The 26207-nt window shown below is 29.6% G+C and overlaps 1 protein-coding gene and 1 long non-coding RNA gene across 4 annotated transcripts in view; both read left to right on the top strand.

Annotated features, from left to right (window-relative positions):
* The window catches only part of LOC127265354 (uncharacterized), a 31581-nt gene that overhangs the window by 1187 nt on the left and 4187 nt on the right, over positions 1 to 26207 (top strand). The gene's annotated exons all lie outside the window — the stretch shown is intronic.
* LOC127265355 (uncharacterized) lies at positions 1 to 26207 on the top strand. Of its 3 annotated transcripts, XR_007841942.1 has the most exons (8): positions 1 to 146; positions 748 to 831; positions 916 to 1095; positions 2089 to 2209; positions 2953 to 3028; positions 4350 to 4494; positions 25856 to 25943; positions 26059 to 26207. It is a non-coding gene; the product is annotated as an uncharacterized LOC127265355 (long non-coding RNA). The 3 variants fall into 3 exon arrangements; XR_007841944.1 differs by lacking the exons at positions 25856 to 25943; positions 26059 to 26207 and adding an exon at positions 17943 to 17957; XR_007841943.1 differs by lacking the exons at positions 25856 to 25943; positions 26059 to 26207 and adding an exon at positions 17356 to 17370.

Raw genomic sequence — 26207 nt, forward strand, 5'->3', positions numbered from 1 at the left:
TGGCAATATGACGGAGACAAGAATCTGTGGAGATGGAATGAGGAAGATACGGAAGCACATCGGCCATTGTTTTCATTTTTGAAGCTATGTTCTCTAATGCACTTGCCATTAACAGTTCCAAGGCGACTCACTGTTCCTGGTCTAAGGTATATGCTGTTGGCTGTGCCTTATGTGCACCAATTCTTCTTGCATTTCTATGGAAAACAATCTTGACAATGGACATCTTGAGCAAGATTGTTTTATTTCAATTTTTGCTCCCAAAGATTTCAAATACGTTTCTAAATATGATGTTGAATTGGCAACATTTGTGTGAGTGAAATTGGATTCATATTCTTGGAGTAATCGTGACTGATTCAATAGAACTTTGAATTTGTGTTTTTGCTTGAATTTGAGTTGCATAGATCTTTCATCTTTAGGGGATTGACTATTCACACATACGAGGAAACAAGAAGCTTTGTAGGCAATGTGATTATTTCCGGTCTTAATTTTGAGGAAAAGATTGATTGCAATTGCCAATTGGTGAGACCAAGATTTTATGGCTTGCTATATTTTATTATCCTTCTGCAGAGAATATTTCGCTTAATTTTAATTACAGTATATATGTATAAGTTTGATGGATTTATGTTAGATATTTGATGCACCATAATATGTGTTCATGGTCTGTAATTATAGAAACATACATTTGTGGTATGTTATTCTGCGAGGATTGATCATAAATAACTATTTTTTTTTACTCTAATCACGCAGGTGTGGATACATCACGGCTAAGGATGTTCTTGAATTAGTTGAGGAACATATCCTAAAGGGTGAAATCGTTGAGAAGCTTTGGAGGTTTAGCAATTCTCTCTGAATATATATGTTCTCTTCTCCTCCCCTTCTTATCTTACAAATTATATGCATTATTAATTAAATCAGGGGCCAAATGGGTACTACTATTGGCAAATCAAGTGTGGCCTTATTTGATAGCCACAACCCACCAAGTGGACTTGATACAGTTAAAGTTAAATAAAAAAAAGATGCCACCTGGATTGTGGTTATTATATTGAGCATCACTTCAGCTGCTACTATTGCTTATGGCATCTACCGAAGAAGAAGGTGAAGTTTCCTTAATCTCTTTGCCATGCTTACAATTTATAATAAAGAAAGAGCTATAGTAGTACTACTAATAGTTCAAGTGAGTAGTCATGAGTCTTAACTGTTGGTGAAGTTGGTTAATTTCCGTTACTCTTCAAATGTTTGCTGTTGTTTAGCCTCTTGACGTTGATAATGCAGATGCATGCATAAGAAGGATAATATGATATGTTTGTTAGGGAACTTCTAGAAATATCGTTTCATGCCACTTTGTTTGTTATTTTCATGCAAAGACCAATGTTTTAGTGGTTTATTTCAAACGGCCTATTTATGATGAAAGTTATACTTGATGTTTGAATTCATGAAAACATATATTTGAAACATTAGTCCGCTGGTAGTGAACTTTTTAAGAAACACATATTGCATACCTATTATGAAAGTAGTATATAGGGATTTGTGAATAATGTGTTGCTCTGTAAAATATTGTTTAAATTATGTACGAAGGAAGTGAAATTCTATGTTCTCTAAGTGCCAATTGATTTAAGCTATTATTCACAATCAGGTGTTGCAATTTTAATATTTCAACTTGCTTTGTTAAGTTTCGTCGAAAGGTTTGTTTAAAATTTATTTTATTCTTCGTGGTTCTTTTATTTAGAGATTACTGCCATATACCTAACAATGTGGAATTTTAATTAAATTTACGAAATTTCTGCATGATAGATATTGTTTTGTAAATTTGTTAGACCAATTCATGGTTAATTATCACTAATATATGTCCAGAGATCTTTTTTGATTTAGAATGGAATAAGGTTGATTTTAGACTTGCCCATTCGGTTTCGAACCTTCGGTTTGCCGATTTTTGAACCGACGGTTACGGTTCAAATCGAAATCCGGCACAAACCGAACCGAAATTGTCATCCCACGGTTCGGTTTCGGTTTGTGAATTTTCCAAATCGTAACGGTTTGAACCCGCGGTTTATATTATTTTTTTTTAAAAAAATCTCTCACCACTCACAGGGAGGCTAGGCAAAGAAGAAGAAAAAAAAGAGGAAAGAGGGAGGAGGGAACAGGAAGACCGAAAAGAAAAGAAAAGGAAAACCTGTTGGCGCGGCTGCCGTCTGCTGTCGATGATGATATAGTATGTGTAAATGTATTATTGATTAGGAATTTAGGGTAAATTGTGTATATTAATAATAATGATATTATAATTATGATTAATTTTTTATATATATATATATTAAACTTTTCTAAATATAAAAATAATATTAATCTTAATAAATATCAATAGTTATTAATAATATTAAAAAATAATACTATTATATATATTTAAGTTTTGTAATTTTTTATCATATCAATATTTTTACATTTATTTTTATGTTCTTTTTTTATTTAAAATTTAATTTAATTATTTACTATATTTATTATTTTAATTATTTTTATAATGTAATAATTTAATTATTTATTTATATATATGATTTTTACATAATAAATAAATAATAAATATATCTGAATAAAATTGATATCAAACTTAATAAATTTTAAATTAAATTCAAATTTAGAAAAATAGAAAATAAAAAAGGAAAATATTAAAAATGAATATATATAAACCGGCGGTTCAAACTGTAATCGACGGTTTTTAAATTGAAACCGGCGGTTTATAAATCGTAATCGAAACCGTCAAACCGTAACCAAAACCGTTATTTGGAAGGTTCGGTTTCGATTTGATATTTTGACAAACCGTAACTGGCGGTTTGAACCGTTTTGGCGAGTTTAGTTGATTTCTCTTCCACTTCAACCCCTCGTATAAATGATATGATCTCATGACATTCATTACAGTTACTAACTACTGAATCATGTTTGTTTAATCTTGTATGGGTGCAGATACCGATAGAAAATTTGAAGTCAGAAGTACATCATATGCCATCAATTCTATTTTATTCCTTTTATGGATGTAATTGTAAGTATTTTAACTTTTTTTTTTGTGAAATTTTTATTTTCTACCCCCATTTGAGATATATAATATAAGATTATGTTCCTAAGCAAGAAAGTAGATTGAATGAAGTTTATATAATAATGAGATTCTTAAAACTTTAGTGGATTAAGCTATTGCAATGTGCTAATATGGTGTCTATCGTATTCTAATCATTCACCATTTGCAACTTGGAAATCTACATGTAGGCATCAAATATGCTTCGGTTTTGTAATTTCCATCATGTTAAATGAAGAAGATAGCATTTATTTTCGATTGATAAATTTATGTTTTACTAGGTGCACTACATTTTTATAAAGTTGAAATATATAGTTAATTGCATCAAAGGTCGATTCTTTCACTTCATGTGGTGTAATTTTTCAAATTTCTGCACCTTAAAATGTCAATTTATCATGCCACGGTTTTTGCTTGATCCTATATATCCATTAGTTTATAGAAAGTTAGAAACATAGTCAAGTTATTGTGCATAGTTTAGTAAGAAATTGTAAAATAACTATAATTATGTGTGCAAATTAGTCAAGGATGAAATTTCGTGATTGATGTCATGAGTAATTTACTTATAGAATTATTTATTGAATTTTCTTGTAAGGAATTGCTTACGAGTTATTACTAACAGAATACTCACGTGTGTCCTAGTTTGAGTACTATTAAATAGTGAATTTGTTGAGTGTTTACGTAGAATGAATGAAAAATTTATAAAGGACACACATATCTTATGTATAAGGTAATACCTATCTTAATTTGTATATGTTATTATAATAATTATTATATACAGTTGAGCCCATATTTACAGAGCGGTTGACAGTTTTTGATCATTGATTTGAACATAAAAGCCACAAGAACAGTTGCCATTTGTACTACAAGTAGCAACATTCTAGTTGAATATGAGCACTACCTATATAGGCTTGCAATATAATTACAATTTTAAAATTCCAGTATTCATGTGTATGTATATGTGTGAATATTAATTTGTTGTCCACTAATTGTTGAACATATTTTCGTAAGGCAGAGGGGTCAAATTTTATTTATAACGATCAAAATAGTTGTAATGTTGTGCTTAATAATTTTCTAACGGGCATTTGTTTCTTTCCCATGAATTATGCTATGTTGGCACATTAAAGATGATATGAATAGATTGTTTGTGAGTTGGTATTAAATAGTCTTAGTTTAAAGAATTTGATAAACTGTATTTTGTAATAATAATGCTTTGGAAATTTCATAATAACAGTTATATAAAAGACCAGTGTAATCATGATTTTTATTTTTTTACTTAATCTCTTACTTCCAGTAGGTATATGTGGAAGCATTGGGAAATGGCTTCTCTAGTGCAGCACCATTGCAATTCGATACAAATGGATTGTTGGAAAAGACTTCAACATATCAACGGATATAAAGGAAAAGGCTTCAGCATATCGGTGGATTCAAATTTTAAGGTATGTTGCTTCCATAATTTGAGAAAGTTGACATCATATTTAGTAAAAAAAGTGTGGCAATTTCAGGCTGATATTACTCATTCCGACACGCAAAAAATCAGTGCATTTTTTGCTAGGGAAAGAGTAATATTTTTTTGGTTTCTCTCGGGTTGTTTTAAAATTCAAGCCCGAAAGGACCGGCCTGATTTTGGATTGGGCTTGAAAACCCAAAACAAGGCATGGCCCGGTTTCAAATTATACCGGGCCAGGCCAGCCCACATTTTAAATATTAAGTTTTAATTAAGTTTTGTATTTTTTTTATTAGAAAATAAGTTATATTAGTCTAAATTGATATAATTAGGAAAAAAATATGTTATTTGATAATTAAAAATTTTAAAAAAAATTAATGCATGCAAGTCCCGGGACGTAAATATGATTCTATTACTATATGCAAGATGCTATAATAAATGCAAAACATAAATGTAAAAGAAAAAGAACGAAATACTCCATATTATGTATTCGGTCGTCCGATCATCCGGCCACTCCGTCTCGTATGCATCTAAAAAGATTTAAAATAAATATTAGTATATATATGCATAGGAAACAATAAAATAATATTAAAATCACTTACCTTGGATTTGAAATCGAGATCGAAGAATCTTTCCGCTTCCTCGAATCTCCCCATAAGCTTTACCTACAAACTAAAAACACTAAAAAAATAAGTTAGTATAAAATATAGAAACAAAATTAATGCATGCATGTCCCGGGACTTAAAAATAAATTAAATGCATAAATGTAAAAAGAAGGGGACGAATTACTCCCTATGATGTATTCGGTCGTCCGATCATCCGGCCACTCCCTCTCGTATGTATCTAAAAAGATTTAAAATAGATATTAGTATATATATGCATAGGAAACAACAAAATAATATTAAAATCACTTACCTTGGATTTGAAATCGAGATCGAACGATCTTGGCGCTTCCTCGAATCTCCCCATAAGCTTTACCTACAAACTAAAAACACTAAAAAAATAAGTTAGTATAAAATATAGAAACAAAATTAATGCATGCATGTCCCGGGACTTAAAAATAAATCTATTTTTATATGCATAATGGTAAAATAAATTAAATGCATAAATGTAAAAATAAGGGGACGAATTACTCCCTATGATGTATTCGGTCATCCGATCATCCGGCCACTCCCTCTCGTATGCATCTAAAAAGATTTAAAATAGATATTAGTATATATTCATAGGAAACAACATAATAATATTAAAATCACTTACCTTGGATTTGAAATCGAGATTGAAAGATCTTTCCGCTTTCTCGAATCTCCCCATAAGCTTTACCTACAAACTAAAAACACTAAAAAAAAGTTAGTATAAAATATAGAAACAAAATTAAATCATGCCTGTCCCGTGACTTAAAAATAAATTAAATGCATAAATGTAAAAAGAAGGGGACAAATTACTCCCTATGATGTATTCGGTCGTCCGATCATCCAGCCACTCTCTCTCGTATACATCTAAAAGGATTTAAAATAGATATTAGTATATATATGCATAGGAAACAACAAAATAATATAAAAATCACTTACCTTGGATTTGAAATCGAAATCGAAAGATCTTTGCGCTTTCTCTAATCTCCCCATAAGCTTTACCTACAAACTAAGAACACTAAAAAAATAAGTTAGTATAAAATATAGAAACAAAATTAATGCATGCATGTCCCGGGACTTAAAAATAAATCTATTTCTATATGCATAATGCTAAAATAAATTAAATGCATAAATGTAAAAAGAAGGGGACGAATTACTCCCTATGGTGTATTCGGTCGTCCGATCATCCGGCTAGTCCCTCTCGTATGCATCTAAAAAGATTTAAAATAGATATTAGTATATATATATGCATAGGAAACAAAAAAATAATATTAAAATCATTTACCTTGGATTTGAAATCGAGATCGAAGTTTCCTTGCGCTTCCTTGAATCTCCGCATAAGCTTTACCTACAAACTAAAAACACTAAAAAAATAAGTTAGTATAAAATAAAGAAACAAAATTAATGCATGCATGTCCCGGGACTTAAAAATACATCTATTTCTATATGCATAATGGTAAAATAAATTAAATGCATAAATGTAAAACGAAGGGGACGAATTACTCCCTATGATGTATTCGGTCATCCGATCATCCGGCCACTCCCTCTCGTATGCATCTAAAAAGATTTAAAATAGATATTAGTATATATATGCATAGGAAACAATAAAATAATATTAAAATCACTTACCTTGGATTTGAAATCAAGATCGAAGGATCTTTGTGCTTCCTCTAATCTCCCCATAAGCTTTACCTACAAACTAAGAACACTAAAAGAATAAGTTAGTAAAAAATATAAAAACAAAATTAATGCATGCATGTCCCGGGACTTAAAAATAAATCTATTTCTAGATGCATAATGCTAAAATAAATTAAATGCATAAATATAAAAAGAAGGGGACAAATTACTCCCTATGATGTATTCGGTCCGTCCGATCATCAGGCCACTCCCTCTCGTATGCATCTAAAAAGATTTAAAAATAATATTAGTATATATATGTTTAGGAAACCATAAACTAATATTAAAATCACTTACCTTAGATTTCAAATCGAGATCGAAGGATCTTTGCGCTTCCTCTAATCTCCCCATAAGCTTTACCTACAAACTAAAAACACTAAAAAAAATAAGTTAGTATAAAATATAGAAACAAAATTAATGCATGCATGTCCCGGGACTTAAAAATAAATCTATTTCTATATGCATAATGCTAAAATAAATTAAATGCATAAATGTAAAAAGAAGGGGACGAATTACTCCCTATGGTGTATTCGGTCGTCCTATCGTCCGGCCACTTCTTCTCGTATGCATCTAAAAAGATTTAAAATGGATATTAGTATATATATGCATAGGAAACAACAAAATAATATTAAAATCACTTACCTTGGATTTGAAATCGAGATCGAAGGATATTTGCGCTTCCTCTAATCTTCCCATAAGCTTTACCTACAAACTAAGAACACTAAAAAAATAAGTTAGTATAAAATATAAAAACAAAATTAATGCATGCATGTCCCAGGACTTATAAATAAATCTATTTCTATATGTATAATGCTAAAATAAATTAAATGCATAAATGTAAAAAGAAGGGGACGAATTACTCCCTATGATGTATTCGGTCGTCCGATCATCCGGCCACTCCCTCCCGTATGCATCTAAAAAGATTTAAAATAGATATTAGTTTATATATACATAAGAAACAACAAAATTACATTAAAATCACTTACCTTGGTTTTGAAATCGAGATCGAAAGATCTTTGCGCTTCCTCTAATCTCCCCACAAGCTTTACCTACAAACTAAAAACACTAAAAAAAATAAGTTAGTATAAAATATAGAAAAAAAATTAATGCATGCATGTCCCGGGACTTAAAAAAAAATCTATTTCTATATGCATAATGCTAAAATAAATTAAATGCATAAATGTAAAAAGAAGGGGACGAATAACTCCCTATGATGTATCCGGTCGTCCGATCATCCGGCCACTCCCTCTCGTATGCATCTAAAAATATTTAAAATAGATATTAGTATATATATGTATAGGAAACCATAAAATAATATTAAAATCACTTACCTTGGATTTGAAATCGAGATCGAATGATCTTTGCGGATCCCCTCGTCTCCAGATAAGCTTTTCCTACAAATTAAAAACACTTAAAAATAAGTTAGTATAAAATATAGAAACAAAATTAATGCATGCATGTCCCGGGACGGACGTAAAAGTAAATCTATTTCTATATGCATAATGCTAAATTAAATTAAATGCATAAATGTAAAAAGAAAGGGACGAAATACTCTCTACGGTCGTCCGATCATCCGGCCACTCCCTCGTCTCCACATAAGCTTTACCTACAAATTTAAAACACTTAAAAATAAGTTAGTATAAAATATAGAAACAAAATTAATGCATGCATGTCCCGGGACTGACGTAAAAATAAATCTATTTCTATATGCATAATGCTAAAATAAATTAAATGCATAAATGTAAAAAGAAGGGGACGAATAACTCCATATGATGTATCCGGTCGTCCGATCAACCAGCCACTCCCTCTCGTATGCATCTAAAAATATTTAAAATAGATATTAGTATATATATGTATAGGAAACCATAAAATAATATTAAAATCACTTACCTTGGATTTGAAATCGAAATCGAATGATCTTTGCGGATCCCCTCGTCTCCCGATAAGCTTTTCCTACAAATTAAAAACACTTAAAAATAAGTTAGTATAAAATATAGAAACAAAATTAATGTATGCATGTCCCGGGACTGACGTAAAAATAAATCTATTTCTATATGCATAATGCTAAATTAAATTAAATGCATAAATGTAAAAAGAAAGGGACGAAATACTCTCTACGGTCGTCCGATCATCCGGCCACTCCCTCGTCTCCACATAAGCTTTACCTACAAATTAAAAACACTTAAAAATAAGTTAGTATAAAATATAGAAACAAAATTAATGCATGCATGTCCCGGGACTGACGTAAAAATAAATCTATTCCTATATGCATAATGCTAAATTAAATTAAATGCATAAATGTAAAAAGAAAGGGACGAAATACTCCCTACGGTCGTCCGATCATCCGGCCACTCCCTCGTCTCCACATAAGCTTTACCTACAAATTAAAAACACTTAAAAATAAGTTAGTATAAAATATAGAAACAAAATTAATGCATGCATGTCCCGGGACTGACGTAAAAATAAATCTATTTCTATATGCATAATGCTAAATTAAATTAAATGCATAAATGTAAAAAGAAAGGGACGAAATACTCTCTACGGTCGTCCGATCATCCGGCCACTCCCTCGTCTCCACATAAGCTTTACCTACAAATTAAAAACACTTAAAAATAAGTTAGTATAAAATATAGAAACAAAATTAATGCATGCATGTCCCGGGACGGACGTAAAAGTAAATCTATTTCTATATGCATAATGCTAAATTAAATTAAATGCATAAATGTAAAAGGAAAGGGACGAAATACTCTCTACGGTCGTCCGATCATCCGGCCACTCCCTCGTCTCCACATAAGCTTTACCTACAAATTAAAAACACTTAAAAATAAGTTAGTATAAAATATAGAAACAAAATTAATGCATGCATGTCCCGGGACTGACGTAAAAATAAATCTATTTCTATATGCATAATGCTAAAATAAATTAAATGCATAAATGTAAAAAGAAGGGGACGAATAACTCCCTATGATGTATCCGGTCGTCCGATCATCCGGCCACTCCCTCTCGTATGCATCTAAAAATATTTAAAATAGATATTAGTATATATATGTATAGGAAACCATAAAATAATATTAAAATCACTTACCTTGGATTTGAAATCGAGATCGAATGATCTTTGCGGATCCCCTCGTCTCCAGATAAGCTTTTCCTACAAATTAAAAACACTTAAAAATAAGTTAGTATAAAATATAGAAACAAAATTAATGCATGCATGTCCCGGGACGGACGTAAAAGTAAATCTATTTCTATATGCATAATGCTAAATTAAATTAAATGCATAAATGTAAAAAGAAAGGGACGAAATACTCTCTACGGTCGTCCGATCATCCGGCCACTCCCTCGTCTCCACATAAGCTTTACCTACAAATTAAAAACACTTAAAAATAAGTTAGTATAAAATATAGAAACAAAATTAATGCATGCATGTCCCGGGACTGACGTAAAAATAAATCTATTTTATATGCATAATGCTAAAATAAATTAAATGCATAAATGTAAAAAGAAGGGGACGAATAACTCCATATGATGTATCCGGTCGTCCGATCATCCAGCCACTCCCTCTCGTATGCATCTAAAAATATTTAAAATAGATATTAGTATATATATGTATAGGAAACCATAAAATAATATTAAAATCACTTACCTTGGATTTGAAATCGAAATCGAATGATCTTTGCGGATCCCCTCGTCTCCCGATAAGCTTTTCCTACAAATTAAAAACACTTAAAAATAAGTTAGTATAAAATATAGAAACAAAATTAATGCATGCATGTCCCGGGACTGACGTAAAACTAAATCTATTTCTATATGCATAATGCTAAATTAAATTAAATGCATAAATGTAAAAAGAAAGGGACGAAATACTCTCTACGGTCGTCCGATCATCCGGCCACTCCCTCGTCTCCACATAAGCTTTACCTACAAATTAAAAACACTTAAAAATAAGTTAGTATAAAATATAGAAACAAAATTAATGCATGCATGTCCCGGGACTGACGTAAAAATAAATCTATTCCTATATGCATAATGCTAAATTAAATTAAATGCATAAATGTAAAAAGAAAGGGACGAAATACTCCCTACGGTCGTCCGATCATCCGGCCACTCCCTCGTCTCCACATAAGCTTTACCTACAAATTAAAAACACTTAAAAATAAGTTAGTATAAAATATAGAAACAAAATTAATGCATGCATGTCCCGGGACGGACGTAAAAATAAATCTATTTCTATATGCATAATGCTAAATTAAATTAAATGCATAAATGTAAAAAGAAAGGGACGAAATACTCTCTACGGTCGTCCGATCATCCGGCCACTCCCTCGTCTCCACATAAGCTTTACCTACAAATTAAAAACACTTAAAAATAAGTTAGTATAAAATATAGAAACAAAATTAATGCATGCATGTCCCGGGACTGACGTAAAAATAAATCTATTTTTATATGCATAATGCTAAAATAAATTAAATGCATAAATGTAAAAAGAAGGGGACGAATAACTCCATATGATGTATCCGGTCGTCCGATCATCCAGCCACTCCCTCTCGTATGCATCTAAAAATATTTAAAATAGATATTAGTATATATATGTATAGGAAACCATAAAATAATATTAAAATCACTTACCTTGGATTTGAAATCGAAATCGAATGATCTTTGCGGATCCCCTCGTCTCCCGATAAGCTTTTCCTACAAATTAAAAACACTTAAAAATAAGTTAGTATAAAATATAGAAACAAAATTAATGTATGCATGTCCCGGGACTGACGTAAAACTAAATCTATTTCTATATGCATAATGCTAAATTAAATTAAATGCATAAATGTAAAAAGAAAGGGACGAAATACTCTCTACGGTCGTCCGATCATCCGGCCACTCCCTCGTCTCCACATAAGCTTTACCTACAAATTAAAAACACTTAAAAATAAGTTAGTATAAAATATAGAAACAAAATTAATGCATGCATGTCCCGGGACTGACGTAAAAATAAATCTATTCCTATATGCATAATGCTAAATTAAATTAAATGCATAAATGTAAAAAGAAAGGGACGAAATACTCCCTACGGTCGTCCGATCATCCGGCCACTCCCTCGTCTCCACATAAGCTTTACCTACAAATTAAAAACACTTAAAAATAAGTTAGTATAAAATATAGAAACAAAATTAATGCATGCATGTCCCGGGACGGACGTAAAAATAAATCTATTTCTATATGCATAATGCTAAATTAAATTAAATGCATAAATGTAAAAAGAAAGGGACGAAATACTCTCTACGGTCGTCCGATCATCCGGCCACTCCCTCGTCTCCACATAAGCTTTACCTACAAATTAAAAACACTTAAAAATAAGTTAGTATAAAATATAGAAACAAAATTAATGCATGCATGTCCCGGGACGGACGTAAAAGTAAATCTATTTCTATATGCATAATGCTAAATTAAATTAAATGCATAAATGTAAAAGGAAAGGGACGAAATACTCTCTACGGTCGTCCGATCATCCGGCCACTCCCTCGTCTCCACATAAGCTTTACCTACAAATTAAAAACACTTAAAAATAAGTTAGTATAAAATATAGAAACAAAATTAATGCATGCATGTCCCGGGACTGACGTAAAAATAAATCTATTTCTATATGCATAATGCTAAAATAAATTAAATGCATAAATGTAAAAAGAAGGGGACGAATAACTCCCTATGATGTATCCGGTCGTCCGATCATCCAGCCACTCCCTCTCGTATGCATCTAAAAATATTTAAAATAGATATTAGTATATATATGTATAGGAAACCATAAAATAATATTAAAATCACTTACCTTGGATTTGAAATTGAAATCGAATGATCTTTGCGGATCCCCTCGTCTCCCGATAAGCTTTTCCTACAAATTAAAAACACTTAAAAATAAGTTAGTATAAAATATAGAAACAAAATTAATGTATGCATGTCCCGGGACTGACGTAAAAATAAATCTATTTCTACATGCATAATGCTAAATTAAATTAAATGCATAAATGTAAAAAGAAAGGGACGAAATACTCTCTACGGTCGTCCGATCATCCGGCCACTCCCTCGTCTCCACATAAGCTTTACCTACAAATTAAAAACACTTAAAAATAAGTTAGTATAAAATATAGAAACAAAATTAATGCATGCATGTCCCGGGACGGACGTAAAAATAAATCTATTCCTATATGCATAATGTTAAATTAAATTAAATGCATAAATGTAAAAAGAAAGGGACGAAATACTCTCTACGGTCGTCCGATCATCCGGCCACTCCCTCGTCTCCACATAAGCTTTACCTACAAATTAAAAACACTTAAAAATAAGTTAGTATAAAATATAGAAACAAAATTAATGCATGCATGTCCCGGGACGGACGTAAAAGTAAATCTATTTCTATATGCATAATTCTAAATTAAATTAAATGCATAAATGTAAAATTGAAGGGACGAATTACTCCCTACGGTCGTCCGATCATCCGGCCACTCCTCTCGTATGCATCTATAAAGATTTAAAATAGATATTAGTATATATGTATAGGAAACAACAAAATAATATTAAAATCACTTACCTTGTATTTGAAATCGAGATCGACGGATCTTTTCGCTTCCTCAAATCTCCCGATAAGCTTTACCTACAAAATAAAAAACACTAAAAAAATGTGTTAGTATAAAATTTAGAAACAAAGTTAATGTATGCAAGTCCCGGGACGTAAAAATAATTCTAACTCTATATGCAATATGATAACATCAATGCAATGCATAAATGTTAAAGAAAAATGAAGAACTACTCCCTATTATGTATGGTCGGTAGTCCGATCATGCGGCCGCTCCCTCCCGAATTAGAATCTCTAGTCGAGGAGGAAATGCCATCGCCATCGCCTTGGGTGCTGCTGTCCGTTAGGATCTTCCCACCATTTTTATTGACGTGTTTCAGCAGCTTCTTGGACAGTCTCTTCTTTGGGAAGACATGTACATATGGGGGTAGAAGGGTCTCTTGTGTCTCCTACAAAATAAGCACACAACATCATCGATCCAGAATAACTAACAAATCACATGCTTAAGTGAAGAGTCAAATCCAAAAGCATTCATTATTAGGTACATCATAACCAAGAAAAGTTCTAAGATTGAATTCTAAAATTTTCCAAGAAAAGTGCCAAAGTTCCAAGATTGGATTCCAAAATTTTCCAAGAAAAGTTCCAAGATTGGATTCTAAAATTTTCCAAGAAAAGTGCCAAAGTTCCCAAGATTGGATTCTAAAATTTTCCAAGAAAAGTTCCAAGATTGGATTCTAAAATTTTCCAAGAAAAGTTTCAAGATTGAAAAAGCACTTAAAATAAAGCAACAATTAATTTGTATTTTACCGATGAATATAGCAGCAAAAAAGGCTCTAAACCCTTGTAAATATTGAAGACTTCACCAAAATTACATTACCACTAGAGCAGTACTTACTTGTCGACAAGTGTCAGCTGGATCCCCGAAATTCTGCAGAACCCTCTTCACAAAACCTTCGGAATTCCACCTGCCCCTGCCCTTGCTTTGCTGCTATTGCATCGATCGATCGATCGAGATCGAAGCACTGCACTTGACCTCTCCCTTAAATGGAGCGCCCTCCTAAGCACTGCACTTGACCTCTTCCTTAAATGGATCGCCCTCCCTCGTGTAAGCACACCTCTTCCTAATTCCTAATTCCTAATTCCTAATTCCTAATTTCCTGTCACAAAACCAAGAACCCCCCTGCCCCTGCCCTGCCCTGCTCGTACCCCCCCATTGCATTTGTATTGCACCCCCAAAAACTTATAATAATGTATACAAAATAAAAATCAAGAATATTTATAATGTATGTTTTAACGGCTACTTACCTAAAATAAACCACTTACCATATATAATTTTATATTTTAATATTATGTGTATATTAAAATTAAAATCAAATTCAAATTCAAAATCATTATACTTAACGGCTACTTACCTAATATAAAACACTTACCGTATATAATTTTATATTTTAATATTATGTGTATATTAAAATTAAAATCAAATTCAAATTCAAAATCATTATACTTAACGGCTACTTACCTAATATAAAACACTTACCATATATAATATTACATTTTAATATTATGTGTATATTAAAATTAAAATCAAATTCAAATTCAAATTCAAAACCATTGTACTTAACGGCTACTTACCTAATATAAAAAGTTAACATATATAATTTCACATTTTAATATTATGTGTATATTAAAATTAAAATAATTTTTTTTAATATTATGTGTATATTAAAATTAAAATCAAAATTATTATGCTTAACGGCTACTTACCTAATATAAAAAGTTACCATATATAATTTCACATTTTAATATTATGTATATATTAAAATTATAATAATTTCTTTTTTTTAAATATTATGTGTATATTAAATTAAAATTAAAATCAAAATCATTATGCTTAACGGCTACTTACTTAATTTAAAACATTACCATATATAATACCCTCCTCCTATCTAATCTAATAAAAATTAAAATAATTTCTTTTTTTAATATTATATGTATATATATTTTTATATTTAAATTATATTTTATTGCTTCTATAAAAATATAATATTTTATTTGAATATACTGCTGAAATTACATATATTTATTTATAATCATTAATTTTATTATATTACTAATGATATTTTAAATAGATTAATAATTTAAAATTTATTTTTCTGGTGTATTAATTTTGTATTTTAAGTTTAAAGTAGTGTAAAAAAAAAATACCCCCTCCGTCCCAACTAATCTGTCCATTTTAGCTTAGGCACGAAGTTTTAGTTATGATATAATTAGTAAGTAATTAAGAAATATATTAGTAAAAATAATTATTGTCGCTACCGATTTCTCCGACCATTGTCGAGGGAATGAAGTGCGCATCGGCGATGAGTTCCTAGCTGGAATCAGCTAAATTTTATTACTAATATCAAAAAAAAAAAAATTATCACTAATATCAAAAGAAAAAATTTTAAAGTACTTTTACAAAAACGTCATATTGCAAACAAAGTGAAAAAGATTCTAATATGAAACAATCGAAACTCTAACAAATATAAAAAAATAATAATAACTAATAAATAAATAGACTCATGTGTACTAAAAAAACATTCTTAGTTTTTTTTTTTCTTTTTTAATCATTTTTATTAGTTTATTACAAATGTTTGTATTATCGGTTGCTGGCACCAAGAATTTTATTCAGAGAGAGAGAAAAAAATATCTATGAAGTTTTTAAAAGTTTAAAATAACTAAAATAAATATAAAATATAATAAAATAATTTTTTTATTTGTTATAATAACATAAAATAAAAAAATATATGTGACAAATAAACACTAACTTAATTATCAGAAAAATTTTGGAATAAAATTTGGTAGGTTTTTGATACGTAACAAGTGATTAAGTACGTCTTTCATTAATGCAATTATTAAAATGGTTATTCTATAAAGCCCGTATACTATTTCGTAAATTAAAATTAATTATTAATATTAAGGGTGTGTTTATTTGTGAGATTTATTTTAGTTTTCGATTCTTAAAATGTTTTACTAAAACAAAAAAGTATTAAATCAAATATATATACTTTCATTTATTATATTATAATAAAATTTAATTTTATATTCAAAATATTATTTCAATATATATATTTACATCAAATCAAATAGTTATTTTTATTCAAAATTTGAAATTTAGTTTGATTTGCTCTGCTATTGGTAGTAGTATTAATTGTAGTAGCCTTTGAATACTAAGCTATATGTTAACATTTATTGAATTTTTGGTAAATATTTACGTCAAATCAAATAATTATTCTAATTATTTTTTTTTATCTAATCGCATAATTTACAATCAATATAATAATATTTTTTAAAAAAAATAAAACAATTCAATAAATAAAACATTAAATTTATATCAAATAATAAAAATATTTCAACTTTTATTTCAATATTTCATCAAATAAAAATAGTTAAAATAACATTTTATTACATATATTATATTAACTAATCACACTACTTAACTATATAAACTATTTTTTCTTAAACTCCGCGCCAAAGAGAAACGCGACTAATTTCGCAGGACGGAGGGAGTATAAAAATAAAAATTAATTAAAAATTAGAATAAGTATCTTTGTTGTAGGTATAAAATAAAATAGAATGTCATCAACGTTGATGTGGTAAAGGGAGAAAGTGAGGCGGATGGTGAAAAAAAAAATATTTTAAGAATAGAACACAAAACACACCCTCGAACAAAAATACAAAAAAAAAAAAAAAAACACAAAACACAAAACACAAAACAAACATACCCTGAGTATTATAAAAAGTTTTATTAAAAATTGATAAATATGATAAAATAAATAAGTAAAAATAGCGAAAAATTAATTAATATTTATTAAAATATGAATAATAAAATTTTAAATAAATAAAACTATTTATTTTTATCCGTCTCATTCTTTTTCGTCCGACCTGCGTAATAATTGTCCTTTTTCGCCCGACTTCCTCTTTCGACCGACCGCCGTATCAGCTGTCATTCTTCGCCCGACTTCCTCTTTCGACCGACCTCCGTACCAGCCGTCCTCCGTCCGACCTCATTTGGTCCGACCGCGGGCCAACCGACCACTGACCATCCGACCGGCCCAACCGACCACTGACCAACCGACCGGCTCTGTTTGTCTTGTCTCCTTAGATGGACAACTGGTTCAACAGACTATTCTCTTGACAGACCTCCGCGTTTGCCGATACTTCTTCTTTGCCCGACCTTAGCACATCCGATCTCCGTGCCCGACCTTGTCCTGTCCGACCTCCGTATCGGCCGATCATCCGTTTTTAAGATCCTGCTACCATTATTATTATTATTATTATTATTATTATTATTATTTGTACGTAACAATTATATTAGTATTACAAGACACTAATTGAAGTATATTTGCAATTTTTTCTTAATTTATACTATATTTTTATATAATATTTAATATTCAAATATTAACACGTAAAAAATAAATGAGGCTCCGGATGAAAATAGTATTTATTTTTGTTTGAATTTTTAATTTTATTTTACAAAAATACTAACATATGTATACAATATAAATAATTAAATTGAGTGTGGTATAGGTATCGGTATCGGTATTGGTAGCCTATGGGGACAAAAATCTGAAGCACATGGGGTGGGGTGGGGTGGGGTGGAACAGCACACGTGTGGCACTTGACTAAACATCATCTTCAAACCAAAGTTAAAATCATTATTTTTATTTTATTTTATTTCTCAATTTCCAATAAAATAACAAGATTGTACAAACCTTAATTAACCACTAATTATGAACATAAAAATAAATTTAATACTATTTCCAGCAAAATAACAAGAATTATACAAACCTTAAGTCACCACTAATTATTAACATAAAATAAATTTAATAATTCTACAGACAAACAGAAACAAACATAAATACACCCAATTATTATTATTATTATTATTCACAATTAAATTTTGTATTTAATATTTCTGATATTTTTAAAAAATAAAAATCGAAGTAATATATATTAAAATCTTAAAAAACTTATACAAATAGTTTGGGGGTTTGCATTTTGAGTTGAGATTTGAATAGTAAAAATTTTGAACTTGAATAGTTGTATGATGAGATATAAATAGGTGTTGACGTGGTGTTTTGAATATAAAATTGATTTTTAAGTATAATATAAAAAATAAAAAATAGATGTTTGATTTGATTTTTTGGGGGGAAAAAAATAGAATGAATAGTGTATTTAAAATTCAATCCCCAAACAAACACACCTTAATAAATTCGGCAAATATTCAATTCGAAAATAAATTTTTAATTTCAATTTAATTGGGATCGAATATTGCATTTTGGATATTTTCAACAATCTTAATTATATATTTAAATTGCATAGAGATATAGAATTATGCAGCACTACAATTGAATGGACAAATGAAGCCCAACAAGTGAGCAATTATTTTTTCCTGATTTATTTTATGCTCTTGTGGGCAAAACGGTCCTTTTGCTGTGAGGTGGAGAAAATCATGCCCGAAATCAGCCCTTTTTTATTTGGATGATGTGAGGGGATAAAGTGTAGTATAGAGATTAAATATAATTAATTATTTCCTATTTTAGAAATATTGCAGAGTGTTTAGGATATATCAAAAAAGAAATGTTGCAGGGTGCTTGAGACGGATGGAGTATAAATCTTTGCAAATCCTTCGAACAAACACACCCAATATTTTGAAATATTTTGAACTTTTATAATTGACTATTGAAAATTATAAAAAAATTATAAATTTTTTTATTTTTATTAATTTTAAATATTTTGTAAATAAATGAATGTTATGAAATCACAATCAAACGTATGCATTAATAGTTTAATGGCTTTGAACTTTATGGCTTTTGAAGGTTTTGGTTAACCATAGAGAATTATTCACCGGCCAGTTTGGGCCCTTTGCCATATAAATAAATATATAAGGATATTTAAGTGAGAGTGTTTTAAATAAAATAAATTTTAAATATAAAATATTAAATATGATATATTTTTTTTTAAAGAATATACTCCCTCCGTCCTAGTGCAAGATTGTCGTTTACTTTTTGCATGTAGATTTTTAAATATTAATATTATAATGAGTTGGAGTGAAAAAAATGAAAATGCGCCTATTCGTATTGTGTAATATAAAAGTAATGACATAAATTTATGTTCACTTTCCTTTTAAAGTTGTTACTTAAAAAAAAATTGGTAAAAAAACACATTCACTAAAAGAAAAAATCATTTCTATAATAATTTTTTTTTGTCTCTGAATCTACTTTTTCCGCTACTAATGACATTAGAGACAGAATTAAGAATGAAATTATGTTAGCTATGTGAACTTTAGGGACGGAATTCTGTTACAAATATATTATTTTTTTGTATTTGTGTACATTTTTAGTGTAGAAAGCAAAAAGTAACCATTATTATTATTTTTATTAAAATTCATGATCAAATATTTAAGAACATATTTAGCGACGGGGTATTATTTTGACTCACAAAATATCATATTAAAATAATATTTAAATTAAATGTCAAATTAAATACTAAAATCAAATACACCCCTTCTATGTTTGAATATGATGCAAAATTAATACTCATTTTTAAAAAAAAAAATTAAAAAAATCTTGATGATTATAAATAAATAAATAATCTAATAATAATAATAATAATAATAATAATAATAATAATTTGAGAAAAACACCCTCCTACAAAAATGAATTGTATAATTGTAGAGTTTGTTAATATTGATTATTGATTAATTGCTAAATCACCTAACAAATTTTATTGTGTTTGTTATGATACATATATTTATTTATCTATTAAGCTCTATGATTGGATGTTAATTAATTATCATAATTCATGTATTAGTATATTACTTAATTTAATTGATTTAGATACCACCTACCAAATTATTAATCTTACAACTAATTTAGATGCTTTACCAAATATTTTATTTCACTCATTTCATACTATATTCCTAACCATACCTAAGCTCCTCCCCAAGACCTCCTCTATCCATTCCTCCACCACGCCGCCACCGCCGCCCCACATTTCCGACCACCGGAAAACCACGTCCACCACCGCCTCCTCGACATCCAAGAAAACCGCCTTGTCGCCGCAAGCACATTCGAATTTCGATCGCAACGCTCGCTTTGCCCGCTTGCGATCATCGTCGAACCTGTCGAAAAAGATCCGAGTTTCGATGGTTTTAAGGAACGCTAACGGAGAACTATGTTGTCCCGTTACCGTCGGCTCGCACGTCACATCGCTCGATATCGGACTATAGTTTTCGTTGTCGCCTATGTTGTCAACGTCAGCTATTACATTGAGGTCGAGGTCGAGGTCGAGGACGAGGCCGACACTTTTCTCAACCTCGACTTCATCGATTTTTTCGCACCTCCTCGGACACTTCCACGGCCTAATTGCCGCGTCATCTCGATTCATCTTTCTTTTAAGGTTCGGATTTGAATATTTCGATTTATAGACAATGAGTTTCATCGAAATGACAGTCGATACTACATCGTCATCCCCAAACTTATTACACCACGTGTCATAATCGCCGTCGCCGTATATTGTCAATATAAATATAACACGTGTCCACGTACGACGCTTTCGCCCCTCCAAAATATCGGCGAGAAACCTAAAAAACCCGGGATCAGCCGAATCGACATTTTCGACCAACACGATGAGCTTTCCGACGCTCCGCAACGCCATTTCGAGCGCGGCCGAGTTCTCAGACACCGTAAACGGGCAATTATTCTTCGGGTCCAAACAGAATAAAAAATCCGAAGAACCGAATACCGCCTTCGCTATTACGACGGCTAATCTTTGCTTTCCGACAATATCGTTCCCCCGAATTAACATCCACGTATCTTGTTGATGATCGTAACCGTCCATCAATGGGGTCGCTATCGACGGTATCGACTCGATTTGCCACGAAATGCTCTCTCTAAGCGTCCCGACAATATCCTCTTCGACTCGGTCGCAATCGCATTTGCGATGTGTTCCGAGGGTCAACACTGTATCTGCCGCCTTGTATTTATTAGGACAATGTGAGACGTACGATGAAGAAATGTAGCGACGGCTTCGATTTTCTTCATGAAGTAATATCTCCTGAATTGTATAAACATATTAAAGGGTCTACAAATTTAACTTCAATTCATTGGGTTTGTTTGGTTGTGTTTTTTAACTTTATTTGAAATAATGTGTTAGATCTGCCATTTTCTTTTTTCAGTTAGTATTTTGATGTGATATTTTATACTTTATTAAAAAATTAATAGTATATTTTTAATAAAAATTATGTTGATAAATAATATTGATTTGAATTCAAAATAGTAACAAAATAAAACCCATCAATTAAAGGTTCTTTACTTATATTTTGAATTTATTTTTCATATTGTTTAGAAACTAAATTACATATTTTTTAATAAAAATCTTAACTGTCTCACCAGTTAGATCTAAAAAATCTGAGTATTAAAGTGTTTGTGTTTAGTTTTAAGTGTTATATATAAAAATAAATAAAAAAATAATTCAGTAATACTTCCTCCGTCTCTTAACAATCTATCTATTTTTCTATTTTGTCCGTCCCGTAACAAAGTATTTATTTCTTTTTTTTTAGTAATTGTATTATCTGCCTAACATTACAAATACCCTTCCAATTTACAATATATTACACAAATGTCATTACCTTTATGTAATACAATAGTTAATTTAGTCTTTTTATCTTTATTTCTACTTTATCCTAATATAAAACTAATATTTTTAAAACTTTGTGCAAAAAGCAAATGGATATATAGATATGAGACGGAGGGAGTACAATAAATGAAATGTTTAGTTCTTTTAATTGAATTATTGATTTTATTTTTTTAATAATGTATAATTGTTGTATGTACATATATTAAAATTTGTTAGATTTTTTCACTAATACTACTTAAGAATTATGACTAAACTTGTTCTATTGGTGAACTGAGATATGTAATTTAATTAAGAGTATGTTTGTTTTGTCAAATAGTTTAAAATAATATTATAATTTTTTATTTTAGATAGAAAATTCTGTAAATAATATAAAATAATAATTATTTAATATTATTTTGTTTTAAGAAAAAAGAATAAATCCTAAATATTTTATACCCAAAATATATACCTTGTTGAAAATGGACGTGCTAGAATAGTTGGGGCAACATGGGAGTAGGCCACTTTCGTCTTCTTCCTTGGGAATAATTACTAAACCTTTAGGTTTTAAGATACTGCACAACATTCAGAATTATAAAATTAAGATTTAATATATATTTTTTTATTTGAATTTGAATTTAAATAATATTTTATAAAAATAAATAATATATTTTATTAAAATCATGCAAACGAATATTAAATATAGTAAGTTGAAATACAAACCAAACAAATCCATGAATCGCAAGAAAGATATGTAAGATTTATTTAAAGGAATAATTCTATTTTAAATGAATAATTATAGTAATCATCTGATTTCAAATTATTATTATTATTATTATTGTTGTTATTATTATTATTATTATTATTATTATTATTATTATTGATATTATAATTAATAATATAAAGTGTTGATATATATATACACACACGTGTGTTTATATCATAATTTTTTTGGTCTGAGTACCAAACTATTACGCGTTTGTTTGAGTTTTTATTATAATTTTTTTTAGGTATGAATAGTAATTTGAATTTTATATTTAGTGTATGTAAATAATAGTACTCCATCCGTCCCAAAACTATAGTCTTAATTAGGTTGGACACGAGATTTAAAGAATATTAATACTATATTGATAGTTAGTAAAAAATATAGATAAAAGACTTTTTTGGCCCTGCGAATGTATTAGTGTAAAAATCAGTGACAAATGTATAATAAAAATGAAAAAGTATAGATAATTTTATGGTGATATGGTTATTTATGAAAATAAGAGTATTGTTTTGGGACGGACAAAAATGGTAAACAAGACTATTGTATTGAGACGGAGGGAGTATAATTTATAAAAAGTTATAAAAAATAGTAAAGTAAAGAATTTGAAATCAAGTAAACGGTGCTTATATGTCATAATATTAAATGCTTTCTATATTAAAATTACGTTAAGAAATATGTTTTGAAAAATATTTTGGAGTTTTAAGTTGATTAGGAAATATGAAAATAAAAAAAAAAAAGAAAATAGAATAAAAAAAATGTTTGATATAATATAAATAGGTAATGAATATGATATTTTAAATAAAAAATTGGCATTTGATAAGTATTTTTGAAAAGAAATGCTAGACCAATGTTTATTTGCAGGTTTGATTTTTTTGTTTGAATTTTTTTAATAATTAAAATTTAAATTTGAATAATCATTTGATATGATATAAGTTGATATTGTCATACTAATGTGATTTTTAAATACTCCCTCCGTCCCACATAATTTGTCCTTATTTTCTATTTTCGTTCGTCCCACATAATTTGTCCCTATTTTCTACTTTTGCCACGGGTTTTTAGGTGAGTACTATTAAGTATGATAATTTAGAAATTATGTTATGTGATGGAGAGAGAAATATATATTTTATTTTATTTTTATTTGGATGATGTGAGGGGATAAAGTGTAGTGTAGATATTAAGTATAATTAATTATTTCCTATTTTGGAAATATTCCAGAGTGTTTGAGATATATCAAAAAAGAAATGTTTGAGGGAGTATAAATCTTTGCAAATCATTCGAACAAGCACACTCAGTATTTTGAAATATTTTGAACTTTTATAATTGACTATTGAAAATAATTTTTTTATTTTTATTCATTTTAAAAATTTTGTAAATAAATCAATGTTACGAAACCACAATCAAACGTATCCATTAATAGTTTAATGGCTTTGAACTTTATGGGCTTTTGAAGGCTATGGTTAACAATAGAGAATTATTCACAATTTGGGTGCTTTGCCATATAAATAAATATATAATGATATTTAAGTGAGAGTGTTTTAAATAAAATAAATTTTAAATATAAAATATTAAATATGATATATATATTTTTAATGAATATACTTCCTCCGTCCAGTGCAAGGTTGCCGTTTACTTTTTGCATGTAGATTTTTAAATATTAGTATTATAATGAGTTGTAGTGAAAAAAAAATGAAAATGCGCCTATTAGTATTGTGTAATATAAAAGTAATGACATTTGTGTAATATAGCATAAGTTGGAAGGATATATATTATGTTAGGTAGATAGTACAATTACTAAATTAGGAAATGATAACCTTATTTTGGGACGGACAAAATGAAAAATGACAACCTTTCAATGAGACGGTCGGAGTACTATAATTTACAGTATAATTAATACTATAAAAGTAAATTAAAAAAAATGTAATTACAATATATTTTTAGACACGATTAGCGTTATGCTTGAGAAATAAATTTAAGTTAACACAATTTATAACTTCAGGAATGTATATTGATGCCCAATATTTAAGAAAATGACAATTATAATGACGTTAATTATATTTAAATAAAGAGAAATATTTTCATTACTTTTTATTAAAGGATATAAAAAATAATTATTTCGCTAAAGTATATATACTTCAAATCAGAAGCTTGAATTTTATATATAAAATATTAATTATTTACTATTAAATTTCTAATTAGTGAAAATTATGGCATGTGCTCTTAATTTTGTGTTACATTTGTAAATATTAATATAAATACTATATAAAAAATAGCATATTTGTAATCGAAATTTCGTCTCTAAAATTCACATAGCTAACGCAACCAATCTTTAATAGTCACTAATATCATTGCTAACAAAAAAAAAAAAAAAGATTTAATGGCGAAAAATTTATTTTCTTAAAATGAAATGATGTACGCACAACCGGTTCATACGAACGATACCCTTAGGATTTTTCATCAGATGGGTGTTGTGTATAGCTGGCAGCCTAATTCTTATATTATTATTTATATATAAATCATAATTATTTATATGCTTATAATATAATACTCTCCATTTTATATTTATGTAAATTAAAAAATATTTATAATATTAAATAATTATTAAAAAACAAAAATAGATAAATTGTTACCAAATCAAATCACTCCAACAATCCAATTCACGCGCCGCCGTCACCCACCTTGCCCTCCGCCGTCTTTCTTCTTCGTTTTTCTTTCTTTCTTCCTTACTTTCTCCCCCTCTTCTCTTTTTTCTTTCCTTTTCTTCTAAGTTGCGCCGCCGCCGCCGCCCGCTGGAGTATCCGGTGCGGCTTTTTTTAATTTCCCTCTCTTTCTTCATTTCCCTCTGATTGTGCTTCCGTTTACTAGGAAATCGAGTATGTTTTAACATTTTCCTCATCTATTTTTTCATTTTCTTTGCTTCTCCTACCGGTGGTCTCCGGTCGCCGGCGCTTCCGTTTCAGACCTCTTTGCCCAAGTTTTTCCGGTAGCTAGGGTGCACAGAAAATCGCACCAACAAACAAACATGGCCAAGTTTATTCTCTAACACCAGTTTTGCTTGTAGGTTTTGTAAGTCGTTAGTCGAAAATTTTGGGTCAAATACAGTTCGTGAAAGCTCACATTCGAAGTTCCACCATGTTCGCTCAAGTCAGGTATCGGTTGCAACAGAGTAAGAACCAATTTTCAATTTCTTCGATTACTTTCACATTCCCCTTTCAATTACATCTCCAAATCGCTCAATTTCATCTCCTACCTGCATTTCCCCAGCAATTCTCCGTTCGCGCATCGTTGAAAACCCTGGAACTCCGATCTCCAGTACAGGATCGTGCGTTTCCTTATATTCCACTTCCACAAGGATATACAGCGGTCCGATTTCGAGATCACTGCGCAAGCGAATCAACAGAAGAGCTAGATTG

The sequence above is a fragment of the Andrographis paniculata genome, unplaced genomic scaffold (assembly GCF_009805555.1).
Source record: "Andrographis paniculata isolate CXL003 unplaced genomic scaffold, ASM980555v1 Contig72END, whole genome shotgun sequence".
Taxonomy (NCBI): Eukaryota; Viridiplantae; Streptophyta; class Magnoliopsida; order Lamiales; family Acanthaceae; genus Andrographis; species Andrographis paniculata.